General features: G+C 35.7%; 1 pseudogene; it reads left to right on the top strand.

Moving 5' to 3' along the window:
• The first annotated feature begins 209 nt into the window (after positions 1 to 209).
• On the top strand, positions 210 to 13,977 carry LOC132718343 (nucleolar protein 56-like; annotated as a pseudogene).
• Positions 13,978 to 14,275: the final 298 nt, after the last annotated feature.

Genomic DNA, 14,275 nt, shown 5'->3' with positions numbered 1-14,275 from the left:
ATAAAACAGGCTTAGGGTGCAAAATCAATTGTTATTATTGCCCAGACTTTTTTCAAGAATTTCCTATATATAAATATTAATATCATGGACAATTAAAAAATGTTCCAGATAAAACAGACAAGTATTAAAGTCAAAATCAGATATGATAACATAACGTGATACAGTTATTTTAATTTAATGAGATATTTTCGGTTTGTTGTTATTTTCAGGCCTCAGAAATGCTTATACCTGTTCGAGCATTGCCTCGGGGTATGCTTTTGTTCCGGGTTTTTAAAAAGTTTGAGGAGGTGGCGAAATGCTGTTACCAAGAGGTAGGGCAGGAGTTTGGTGATCTTAATGTAAATTTTCCAGTCAGTTTGTTAAAAAACTTGCTATGCTTTTTCACCGTTTTAAGAGTGGGTTACCAAATGCCCTGGATAACATTAAATAGTATTTCTGAAGGTATTTCTTATGTTGGTTTTTTTTAAGTCTCCATTATTTATCTTTTCTATATTGCCATAGTCAAACATTTTTAAAAATGAATGTCAATTTGATTTAAAACATATAGAATTGAAACTTCTTTATTAAATGTTCTTTTTATTATTGTAATTTTTCCAGTTTATAACATAATTTTGGTCTACAGATTTTTTAGGTTTGGAAGTTTTAATAATGTATTACAATTTTTACAAAGAAGCAGTTAGAAACATAAAGTTCCCCAGGGCCAGCAAAATCAATTGTTTCCTTACTCACAGGCTTGTACGGAAATAGTTGGAAATTTTTTCAAGGAATTTTACTACAAAGATGTAATACGGACATGTTAAGGAAATGGCTTTCGTGAGAAAAAAACGGACTACTAAGTCAAAAGGCAGATTTGCCGGCCCTGCATTAATATATTTATACATGCCCAATAATGCTACTAAGAAGGACCGTCTATTTTCTTCTTTTTTCAGGAGTTTTTACATGAAGATTCTCGAGTGTTTCATTTGAAAAAAAAATGTTCCAAGTCATCTAAAGAAACAGGGAAGGTTGTTTTCCTTTGAGTAGCGATTTCCCAAGATTGGTTCATCATATTGTAGAAAATTGAAAGTACAATGCCAACACACAGGAGTTTACCAGAGATTTTTAGAGGTGAGTTATAGTATCAGAGAAAATTAGAATAAATGTTGTGTACCAGAAATAATCAATGTTGTATTGTGTCAGAGAATATTAGAGGTACATGGTGTATACCAGAAGGTAAGTACAAAAAAAGATTATTTAGTAAAGGTGTACTTAGATTTGAGTGATTATTTTAAGGAAAATAAATTTGGTTATGTTATTATCAAAAATGACATTAGAAGTTTATCCGGTCTTATTTTTTATTTTGAAGATTTTGATTTGTTGGCGAAAATTTTTGTTATTTTAGGTATCCGTTCTCCACTTTCCACATCTTGTTAAGGGCCTTTCAGAAGTATCGGCAAGCAAAGCCCAGCTTGGCTCTGGACCACAGCTACTCTCGGGCCAAAGGAAAGTTCAATGTCAACAGAGTGGACAACATGATCATACAGAGTATTGCTCTACTAGATCAGCTGGACAAAAACATCAACACATTTGCTATGAGAATTAGGTATGTTCTGTTTTTTTTTGTTTTTGTTTTTTTTCAAAAAATTGAAGGTCCCTCCATTTTCAACTGAAATAGGTGCATGTCTGTTGTTGGATTTCTCGAATATAGTTGCATAGATTAGTTTGATTTTTTTATGCAATGTTAAATACCTCGAGTATTTTAACTTTGAGAATATGAGAAATTTGACTGTGAAATATTTGCATAAGGCCTAAAAAAAAAATATGTTTGTTTCGGGTAACCCGACCCTACCTATAAAAATGCGCCGACCCTAACTATTTTTTCCGTTTCTGAACAAAAAAAAATATATTCGTTAGCGAATAGAGAGTTTCAAAGGGCGGATAAATGCGAATTGAACGCTTGAGACGCTGTCGTAAAACTCTCAGACGATTTGGATCGGTCATTTTTAGTTATACGTGTTTTGATTGGTTCGTGCTGTATTGCGGTCCCCAATGAATCTCACGTATTTGGAAACCAAAAATTTCTACATGACGACGATATTTTTTAGAAGGTTTAATTCCCTACCGGAAGTATTCTCCCCGGCTTCCGTTTTACCACTTACATTGACATAGAGCGGAACGGGGAAAGGAAGCAAGCACGTGGCTGCGGGGAAAACACTTCCGATTTAGGAATTTCTTATACATGAAGAATTTTTTCTTAAAAATACAGGCACATAGGGGGACTTAGTGGTCACTCGTGGAGGATAAAACCATTTTAAAAGTAATGTAAAATCCAGTTGTTAAGCATGTGTGTTCGACCCGTTTTGATCTCTTTGTTGATGTAGTATTTCAACGAAAATACCAGTCTACAATGTACATGTCATGACGGTCTCATCTTTTCGGACCTGGGTGATTTCTGACTTTCTGGCTTTACTGTGGTAAATTTACGTGTAAATAAGGATCTGTTCATAGACAATTTTTGATAGAAAATATATATATTGCATTGATTCCATGCGAAAATCCGACGATATTACCTGCCGGTGGGAAAATTTTGACACCCCGAGAATGAATATACCAATAATTTTCCGTACTCGGATCATGGCATACCTGTCAGTGAAATTTTTTTTTTTTTTTTGTATATTGATATTTTATTGCATAAATAACAAGGTTTAACACATTTTAGTTCAAATCAATGCCACTATTTTTTTTATTTCTTTTTAATTATTTAAAAATTTGAAAAGCTGTTTTTGATATGTCCTTGTGCCACACTTCAAAATGAATATTAAAAACAGTAACAATTAAAATGAAGAGGGTTGAAAATAACACTGAAGCTACACATTTCAGCTTGATTGGAAAATTGAAAGTGTTACAATTTATTAAACCTGTTCAAGTTCAGACAGTAGATAGAGGCAAATGAGACCCCGGTCCCACTGAAAATCAAGACTTAGTGCACTTGAGTATAAAGTATAGCCACAGGTCATATGTACATAGCTATTCTGGAGATCTGCAAAGCTTTTCCAGTATATTTTTCATCCTCTTTTGCATACTGAAACAAATTTTTTACCAGACTTGGAGTCTGACTCTACTGTGCATATTTTGTTTCATTTACCGTCACAAATGTATCCCATTTTTCCATGTGTTATTGAGACCTAGTCTTTGCTTTTTTTTTTCAGATGGGCCATGGACACTATGAGACGACACTTTGAATGAGTAGAATGACATCTACAAAAAATGCCAAATTCATCAAAAAGCTTGGGCTATTGTCTTTTGATATGTTGATATACATGTATCTGATAGAAAATAATAGTATTTGATTGACAAGGGTGTTTTTTTTACAAATAGAAGTGTTTGCACTTTTTATGTGAACCAGTGTATCAAAAGTGCAATTCAGAATTATAGATTTTGTTAAATTGTACCACAGTGTCAAAATATAAACTTTTGTTATACTGTAAGAGCTTCAAGATTGTTAATTCAATGAAATGTGCAGTATTTAATGCATTTGAATATCAAATAGTTGAAAAACAGAATAAGTCTAGATTTTTAACTGAAACTTTGAAAGCCAGATCACAGCATGTCATTTTAGGTCTTTTATTGTGCTTAACTCCTACCATGCAACCAATGTAGACTCAGATCAGCAGAATTGCAACAATGCAAGCTGATGAGAATCTGCAATGTTTGCTGTTCAGGTTAGAGTCAAACTTTAAAGTAGTGCCTGTAGCAAACAAACATTCCAAATTAACACAATGTTTGGGTATATTGTCTTTATTCAATATTGAAATAACATTAAATGGCATTAAAGCTATGCAGATTTTAATCAGAATTATTGTTTATATGATAAAATATGATAATACAAAGTCAAGCAATGTCAGTAGTGTAGAAAAGACTGCCATGTGCAAGAAAACACTCTGAACTTATGACAGATTTTGAAAAAAAAAAAAAAAAAAAAAAAAAAAAAAAATAAAATTTTTTTAAAAAAATCCCTACCTACCCTACCTAGCAATTTTGGGAAGGTTACCCTAAACAAACAATTTTTTTTTTTTGGCCTAAGAAGAAATATCTCTCGTACTTGTATATGAGAATTTCATGCACCATAAATAAGACATAATGAAGTAATTTTGTGAATATGCATGCAATCAGATTTTGACTTAATTGTCTGTTTTTATCTGAAGCATTTCTTGACTTGTCCGTACGATATTTATATAGTAAATTTTAAAAAAAAAATTTTTGTCCACACAGGCTGAGGGACAACCTGGGCAATGTGGACAATTTATTTTTTGCCTCCCATGATATGTCAATAGATAGTTGTCCATGAGTAAAACTGGAATTGTTTTTGAAGTAGCGAAGTCTTTGTAATCTCTGCAATTAGCAAATTAGCAAAATTTCTCCTAATCTAAGACATCACAATGAAATTGCAACAACCAAAAGTTATTGCTTTTCAGGGGTTGTATTATTGCTAAGATAAAAAGACGTGCATATATTGCACAAAAATGTTAAATTTCAAAAATTGTTTTTAGGTCTTCATAAAGTTGCAATTAGATATAAAATTCAATTGGCGATGATTATTATTACAGAGAATGGTACTCCTATCATTTCCCAGAACTTGTTAAGATTATCAATGACAACCATATGTACTGTGCCGTAGCAAAGGTGATCAAAAACAGGAAGGAATTTACAGATGACAAAATCGCTGAGCTTGAAGAAATTGTCATGGATGATGCCAAAGTACAGGCCATTTGTGATGCTTCGAGGTCATCCATGGGTCAGTTGTTATTTTTTGGCTACTTTTGTTTCAAAGAAAAATGAAGCTATTATGATCTAAGTATTGTTATGCCCCCATTTCGAAGAAAAGGCGGTATATTGCTTTGCACTTGTCGGTCCATCGGTCCGTAGACCAAATGGTTTCTGAGTGATAACTAAAGAACCCTTAGGCCTAGGAACTTCAAACTTGGTATGGTGATTGGTCATGACCAGTAGATGACCCCTATTGATTTTGGGGTCAATGGGTCAAAGGTCAAGGTCACATTGACCTTGAAAGCAATTTCCGATCAATAACTAAAGAACGCTTAGGCCTACGAACTTCAAACTTTGTATGATGATTGGTCGTGACCAGTAGATGACCCCTATTCATTACGGGGTCAAGGGGTCAAAGGTCAAGGTCACATTGACCTTGAAAGCAAAAACGGTTTCCGATCAATAACTAAAGAACCTTAAGGCCTAGGAACTTCAAACTTGGTATGGTGATTGGTCATGATCAGTAGATGACCCCTATTGATTTTGGGGTCAAGGGGTCAAAGGTCAAGGTCACATTGACCTTGTAAGCAAAAACGGTTTCCGATCAATAACTAAAGAACCTTAAGGCCTAGGAACTTCAAACTTGGTATGGTGATTGGTCATGATCAGTAGATGACCCCTATTGATTTTGGGGTCAAGGGGTCAAAGGTCAAGGTCACATTGACCTCTTTGGTAAAAACGGTTTCCGATCAATAACTAAAGAACCTTAAGGCCTAGGAACTTCAAACTTGGTATGGTGATTGGTCATGACCAGTAGATGACCCCTATTGATTTTGGGGTCAAGGGGTCAAAGGTCAAGGTCACATTGACCTTGAAAGCAAAAACGGTTTCCGATCAATAATTAAAGAACCTTAAGGCCTAGGAACTTCAAACTTGGTATGGTGATTGGTCATGATCAGTAGATGACCCCTATTGATTTTGGGGTCAAGGGGTCAAGGTCACATTGACCTTGTAGGTAAAAACGGTTTCCAATCAATAACTAAAGAACCTTAAGGCCTAGGAACTTCAAACTTGGTATGGTGATTGGTTATGACCAATCAGATGACCCCTATTGATTTTGGGGTTAAGGGGTCAAAGGTCAAGGTCACATTGACCTTGTAGGTAAAAACGGTTTCCGATCAATAATGAAAGAACCCTTAGGCCTAGGGACTTCAAACTTGAGATGGTGATTGATCATGATCAGTAGATGACCCCTATTGATTTTGGGGTCAAGGGGTCAAAGGTCAAGGTCACATTGACCTCTTAGGTAAAAATGGTTTCCGATCAATAACTAAAGAACCCTTAGGCCTAGGAACTTCAAACTTGGTATGGTGATTGGTCATGACCAGCAGATGACCCCTATTGATTTTGGGGTTAAGGGGTTAAAGGGCAAGGTCACATTGACCTTGTAGGTAAAAATGCTTTCCGATCAATAACTTAAGAACCCTTATGCCTAGGAACTTCAAACTTGGTATGGTGATTGGTCATGACCAGCAGATGACCTATTGATTTTGGGGTCAAGGGGTCAAAGGTCAAGGTCACATTGACCTTGTAGGTAAAAACGGTTTCCTATCAATTAACTAAAAACACTTAGGCCTAGGAACTTCAACCTTTGTGTGATGATTGGTCATGACCAGCAGATGACCCCTATTGAGTTTTAGGTGAAGGGGTCAAAGGTCAAGGTCACATTGACCTTTTAAGTAAAAACGGTTTCTGATCAATAACTCAAGAACACTTAGGCCTAGGAACTTCAAACTTGGTATGGTGATTTGTCATGACCACAGATTACTCCTATTGATTTTGGGATTAAGGGGTCAAAGGTCAAGGTCACAATGACCTTGTAAGTAAAAACGGTTTCTGATCAATAACTAAAGAACGCTTCGGCCTAGGAACTTCAAACTTGGCATGGTGATTGGTCATGACCAGCAGATGACCCCTATTGATTTTGGGGTCAAAGGTCAAGGTCACATTGACCTTGTATGTTAAAACGGTTTCTGATCAATAATAAGAGAACCCTTAGGCCTAGGAACTTCAACCTAGGCATGGTGATTGGTCATGACCAGCAGATGACCCCTATTGATTTTGGGGTCAAGGGGTCAAAGGTCAAGGTCACATTGACCTTGTAGGTAAAAACGGTTTCTGATCAATTTACTAAAAACGCCTAGGCCTAGGAACTTCAAACTTTGTATGATGATTGGTCGTGACCAGCAGATGACCCCTATTGAGTTTTGGGTCAAGAGGTCAAAGGTCAAGGTCATGACCAGTAGATACTTTATAACCCTTATTAATTGTTTGATCACTGGGTCAGAAGTCATGCATAATAACCTTATCACATGACTAATTGGCTGCTGATAGGGGGCATACATGTTTTACAAACATATCTTGTTGTTGTTGTAGTGCAAAAACTTAAGTGTAGCCCAAATATTTTGAAACTTGCCAAAATCTTATGAATAACTCAACATGTTAACATAAGGTGAATATGTATAAGTGAAACAGATGGCTGTACAGTAAAGGGATACAGCGATTGCTAATTAATTAAATTTATTTTCAAAGAGTACTTCTATGGATTCATTTTACATGTTACTTTCATATGAAGTTTTTTGTACCTTTTAAAACGGGCGTCAATTGAATTTGTAATTTGTTTAGTTTGACTATTTGAAGAATACGGAGAGATATTATACTCCTCCAGGCGTTGGTGGCACACTTTGTTTTAATTTTTGCATGCAAGTTGGTATCTTCGAAACTACTGAAGGTTTACTGAAGGGTTGAAACTTCACACACTTGTTTGTGGGCTTAAAAAGAGGTCACTATCCATGGACCATAACTCGAATATGGATTCTGACTGTAATTATAGGCCATTTTGAAACTAAGAAAATTCTACACTATATCAAAGCTAAGCACTGAGAATGGTCGAAGCTGTCCTACTGACAGCTCTTGTTGAAGTGTATTCTAAACTGAGTTTTAACTGACATTTGTATGTATTTACAGGTATGGATATATCAGTGGTAGATCTGGTCAACATAGAGATGTTTGCCTCAAAAGTTATCTCCCTTGTTGAGTACAGGAAATCACTTAGTGAGTACCTGAAGAGTAAAATGGCATCATGTGCACCAAATCTTGCTACCTTAATTGGTGAACAGGTGAGTGGAAAACTTTTATATCTTAAGACTGGAATGTTAAAAAAAACGCTTTTCAACTTGCTCCAACTTTGGCCTTGATATTACTATATATTAAAGTTTTTCATGGAAGTGTCCAAAGGTTAAGCATGAATTTGGTTCAGAATTTACTTTTGAATTTATAATAATCAAACTGATGAAACTCTTATAACTCAAGCATTAGTTGCGATCATAGCCCTTGAAAAAATGGAACATATTTTTGTGCCAGTTTTTAGTATCTCACTACTCACTGAATGTATTCATTGATACACTTTTCAAGTCATGATTTAATGTCATTGAGCAAAAATCCATCCTAACTCTGAATAAAACTTTTTTGTGAATGTGTTGCAAGTCACATCAAGCACTGAAAATAGTGAATTGTTTAAGTACCTTTTTATACCCCCGCACAACAAAGTTGTAAGGGGGGTATACTGGAATCAGCTTGTCCGTCCGGCCGTCCGTCCGGCCGTCCGTCCGGCCGTCGGTTTTTTCTTGTCCGCCCAATAACTTAAGATTCCTTTGACCCTTAGTCTTCATATTTGGCATGGAGGTTAGTCATGATAAGTAGATGACCCCTATTGATTTTGAGGTCACTAGGTCAAAGGTCAAGGTCACAGGGGCCTTGACTTCAAAAAGCTTGTCCGCCCAATAACTTAAGATTCCTTTGACCCACAGTCTTCATATTTGGCATGGAGGCTAGTCATGATTAGTAGATGACCCCTATTGACTTTGAGGTCACTAGGTCAAAGGTCAAGGTTACAGGTGCCTTGACTTCAAAAAGCTTGTCCGCCCAATAACTTAAGATTCCTTTGACCTACAGTCGTCATATTTGGCATGGAGGTTAGTCATGATAAGTAGATGACCCTATTGATTTTGAGGTCACTAGGTCAAAGGTCAAGGTCACAGGGGCCTTGACTTCAAAAAGCTTGTCCGCCCAATAACTTAAGATTCCTTTGACCCTTAGCCTTCATATTTGGCATGGAGGTTAGTCATGATTAGTAGATGACCCCTATTGATTTTGAGGTCACTAGGTCAAAGGTCAAGGTCACAGGGGCCTTGACTTCAAAAAGCTTGTCCGCCCAATAACTTAAGATTCCTTTGACCTACAGTCGTCATATTTGGCATGGAGGTTAGTCATGATAAGTAGATGACCCTATTGATTTTGAGGTCACTAGGTCAAAGGTCAAGGTCACAGGGGCCTTGACTTCAAAAAGCTTGTCCGCCCAATAACGTAAGATTCCTTTGACCTACAGTCGTCATATTTGGCATGGAGGTTAGTCATGATAAGTAGATGACCCCTATTGATTTTGAGGTCACTAGGTCAAAGGTCAAGGTCACAGGGGCCTTGACTTAAAAAAGCTTGTCTGCCCAATAACTTAAGATTCCTTTGACCCTTAGTCTTCATATTTGGCATGGAGGTTAGTCATGATTAGTAGATGACCCCCATTGATTTTGAGGTCACTAGGTCAAAGGTCAAGGTCACAGGGGCCTTGACTTAAAAAAGCTTGTCCGCCCAATAACTTAAGATTCCTTTGACCCTTAGTCTTTATATTTGGCATGGAGGTTAGTCATGATTAGTAGATGACCCCTATTGATTTTGAGGTCACTAGGTCAAAGGTCAAGGTCACAGGGGCCTTGACTTCAAAAAGCTTGTCCGCCCAATAACTTAAGATTCCTTTGACCTACAGTCGCCATATTTGGCATGGAGGTTAGTCATGATCAGTAGATGACCTCTATTGATTTTGAGGTCACCAGGTCAAAGGTCAAGGTCACAGGGACTTTGACTTCAAAAACGTTATCTGCCCAATAACTTTAGATTCCTTTGACCCACAGTCTTCATATTTGACATGGATGTTGATCATGATTAGTAGATGACCCCTTTTGATTTTGAGGTCACTGGATCAAAGGTCAAGGTCATAGGGACTTTGACTTCAAAAAGTTTGTCCACCCATTAACTTAAGATTCCTTTGACCCACAGTCTTCATATTTGGTATGGATGTTGATCATGACTATAAGGTGACCCCTATTGATTTTGAGGTCACTGGGTCAAAGGTCAAGGTCACAGGGACCTTGACAAAAAAAAAGCTTTTCTTCTCAATTGCTAAAGAATGTCCTGTCCGCAATGTATTGATTTTGACATTTTCACATTTGAAGCATGTAGAATACATAACTTAGCAATGCACTGGCTTAGTCACCTCAGATTTGGCAGGGAGGTTGTCCTTGAGCTCTAAATGGCCACTGTTGATTCTGACAAAGTGGTATGCGGGGGTATTCAAGCCATGATAGTGGCAGTTCTAGTTATTACCAGACATACAGATTATCAGTTGTGATTTAATAACAAGTTTAAGAACAAGTAAATTCAAAGAAGTAAATCATAATACATAGATAAAATAATGATTCTTGTTTAATTATAAAACAGGTTGGAGCACGACTTATTGCACATGCCGGTAGTTTGACAAATCTGGCCAAGTACCCAGCTTCTACTGTACAGATTCTTGGTGCTGAAAAAGCTCTGTTCAGGTAAACAACTAATATAATTAGCTTGACTATTATTCAAAGAATAGGGAGAGCTATTGTACTCACCAGCCATTGGCATCACTGTAGCACTTTAGTTAAGTTTTTGTGCCCAAGTTGGTATCATTAAAACTACTGAAGGAAATTGGTTGAAACTAAACAAACTTGTTCACTGTGATTATCATACATGATGGGTACAGGTCCCATAACTCTTGAGTTACCTTTTAACAGAGTTGTGCCCTGTATACATAACATAATCAAGAACTTGAGATTAATGCATTTGGAAATTTTCAAATACGATGGTGACCATTACATGTAGCTACACATTTAGTGTTGCATGTACATGTGAATAAGATGTTTTAAATCTTAACCTTGTAAACTTGTATTGTTGGATTTGTCAAACAGCATAGAGTGACAGTCTGGCTACTCTGCAAATTCATCTATTCAGACAATACTATATTTTGTTTGTCTCCTAATTTGCAGTTTCATATTGCAATCTGTTTAATTTAGCATTATGATACTGAAGCTTTCAACATTTTGATATAAAATTTTCTTTTTTTTATCATTATTATAAAGAAATTCTTTAGTAGTTCTTAAATAAAGTTTGACTATTATTCAGCTCAATAGTTCTTAAAATAAAGCAGGTAACTTATTAAACCATTTATCATGTAAATGTTTGAGAATAACAAATTAAAGTATTGAAATGTCAATATGTATTGAAATTGTTAAATATACAGATATTGTCATTTTACTCTAATATGATTACTGTGTTTAATGTATTTCAGGGCTTTAAAAACCCGTGGTAATACACCAAAGTATGGTCTCATTTTCCACTCTACATTTATTGGACGTGCCGGAGCCAAAAATAAGGGACGTATTTCAAGATACCTAGCCAACAAGTGTTCAATTGCATCTCGTATAGATTGTTTCTCAGGTAAATTAACCTCTTACTTTATTGTATTCCGTTGGCTAAAATCAATTAGGAGAGCATAGGATTAGTAACCCATGGGTCACTGGTGCAATAATGGGGCAAGCTGAGATTTTCCCATGACTATTAACTGGGGCAGGGGTGGGGGTTAATGGTTATTTGTCGTCACAGATTTAGAAATCATGTGAATTAGTAGTTGGTCTCTTGCAAAGAAGTTGGTAATTAACTGGTAGCTAACTAGGACAGCTGGATGCTGCATGGAACTAACCAGCACTGGTGTCACATATATATAAAAGGAAACGGTGTTGTGGTCCCAGTATGGCTAGAATCCGGTCAAGAGGCAGATACCTTAACCACTAGGCCAACTCACCTCTTTTTATTCGAATGTTAAGAAAGGTTTACTTATGTTTAATTTATTTATAACCATCAATTAAGAAAGTTGTTCTGGTTATATATTGTTGGCATTTTTGGAAAGTATGCCTGTCAGTACTGCCAGGATAACTAAAGATATGGTTTATAAATGTCAATCTATCCTTTCTGGGTATCTATTTTTATTATGAATATGTAAAATTGTTAATTGCAATGCTGAAGGTTACAGAAAAAAACCCAACAAAATAGTATTACAATTGTTTATGGGTTCACGTTGAATGTATTAAAAAGCTTATCTTGTAATCTTTGTTTTTCTTTTGTCAGATATTCCAACTTCAGTGTATGGGGAGTTTCTACGTCAACAAGTAGAAGATAGACTCAAGTTTTATGAGACAGGAGAAGCTCCGAAGAAAAACATTGATGTTATGCATGATGCAATGCAGGAGGTATGGCTTTTCTAGTTGTTCTATTCATTGTTGAAATACAGAATACTTATTATTTGTCACTGCCTCAATGTGTGTTTACAGATGTTTGTATAGTGTAGTAACTGTTGGCCTGCTGTGAGCAACAGATCCGATCCATTATGACAAGGTGAGATCCAAGATCAGCCAGCTCATCCATGCTGTCATATGATCATGGTCTGCACTGATTGATGTTTAGTCAGTACATATTTTGAAATTTTCCCAGAAAATGATGAATGGTTATGTCCAGATTGAAAGATGGATGAGTCCATTTAAGATATTTAGGGAGGTTATGGTTAATAAAGAGTGTTAACTTTTTTCTTGATATAAATATATATTTGATGATGTTGTTATTTAATAATTGTATTTTTTGATACTATCGCTTTTTATCACATACCCCTGTCACTTTTGCGACTAAAAACAGTATTGCATGGCTGTGCAGATATTTTGATGTGACATCATTTTCGTTATACATATATATCCAGTTGCTGCATAATAAAATTTTATTCAACTTGTTCAATAAATTCAGTATTTAACCTACACTCATTCAATATTTTCTATATATAATGCAATTATGCATGTTTGCAGGCTGCAGTAGTACAGGCCAACCTGATGAAGAAAGAAAAAAAGAAAAAGAAGAAAGAGAAAAAAAGGAAGCAAGAAGGTGGTGATGTTTCCATGGAAACAGATGGAAACACAACCTTAAATACAACAGCTGAAGGCGAACCTCCTGTTAAGAAAAAGAAGAAAAAGAGGCAATCAGGTAAAAGGCTTATATTTTTAGACTGATGGGGGGGGGGGTGGGGGGATTTTTTCCCCCTCTGTTACCTGTTTTATGAGACACATCAATAACCGTTACTCTGTTAGCTCAGTATGGAGAAGGCGAGGTTTTAAGTGCTCAGGTCCAAACATTTTAAGAACAAGGTGTTGATCATGTTTTTCAGAGACATTTACGTTAAAGATATCATATTGAATTCTTTATCTCCGGCACCCTTCCCAAAAAATGTTTGTTTTGAAGCAAGTAATCATTTTCCAGAAAGAAAAATGTAAATTAGTCTTGAAGAAACAATGTACACTTCTTTGGCAATTTCTGGCTGATATATGATTGAAGGTAAGTGATCTAAAGAAAGGTGAATGACTCGGGCTTGGCTGATAGTTAAAGACTATATATCAATTATTTCAGATGAAAATGAGGCTAATGTCACCATGGAAACAAGTCAGGAACTTGAGACAACCCAAGAGACAGAAAGTCCCAGCAAGAAGCAGAAAAAGAAGAAAAAGAAGAAGAGCAAAGAAGCTGCAGAATGAAATAAAAATGATAAAAGACGATACTTTTACTTGTTAATGAAGTATGGTTAAAACAGCATGCCTCCAGATTCATGCTAATTTTCATGAAAAGTTTTAAAATGTGTTAAAGAGTGACACTGACAATCTACTTAAATTACCGGAAAAAAGGTCGAAATATGTAAAAACTAGCCTTACTGCTTTAGACAGGAAGTAGAAATATAGTAATAAATACTGCAATGTCAATAATAAATTGTAAAATATAACATGTAAAATTATTTCTTGAATCTTACTGCTTTTCTTAATTAAAAGCAGAGCACATATTTATCAACTTTGTTGATTTTCTTGAAAGTCTTTAGCAACTCTGGAGGCATGCAGTTTTAACATTTTAATTGTATAGATAATGTGAACATTTTATTTCATTCTGTAATCTTTATTGAAAACATTTCTTACTTTAGGCAAAAATAAAGAGGCAGATAAATTATTGTGTTGTTTTGTTTGAATAGAATATAAGAGAGAGATAGCATGCACTATCATAACATTACGTCAATTGCGAAATGTGCAAGATGTTGGGAAGAACTGGCTATCCTAGAAATAATAAAAAAAAAAAAAATCCATATTCCAAGCTAACTTAAAATGATATGATGACAATCCATATACAAGAAAATCATTGATGCAAAGCATCAAAGGGCGACGCCAAAAGAATTTGATCCAGATTTGCACCTAAATACTTAACAAAAGATGTGTACTTTATAGCAGTACCATTACATGTGACCTGG

The sequence above is a fragment of the Ruditapes philippinarum genome, unplaced genomic scaffold (genome assembly GCF_026571515.1).
Source record: "Ruditapes philippinarum isolate M1 unplaced genomic scaffold, ASM2657151v2 ctg19411_1_1_1_1, whole genome shotgun sequence".
Lineage (NCBI taxonomy): Eukaryota > Metazoa > Mollusca > Bivalvia > Venerida > Veneridae > Ruditapes > Ruditapes philippinarum.
This window is presented reverse-complemented; position numbering and strand designations above follow the sequence as displayed.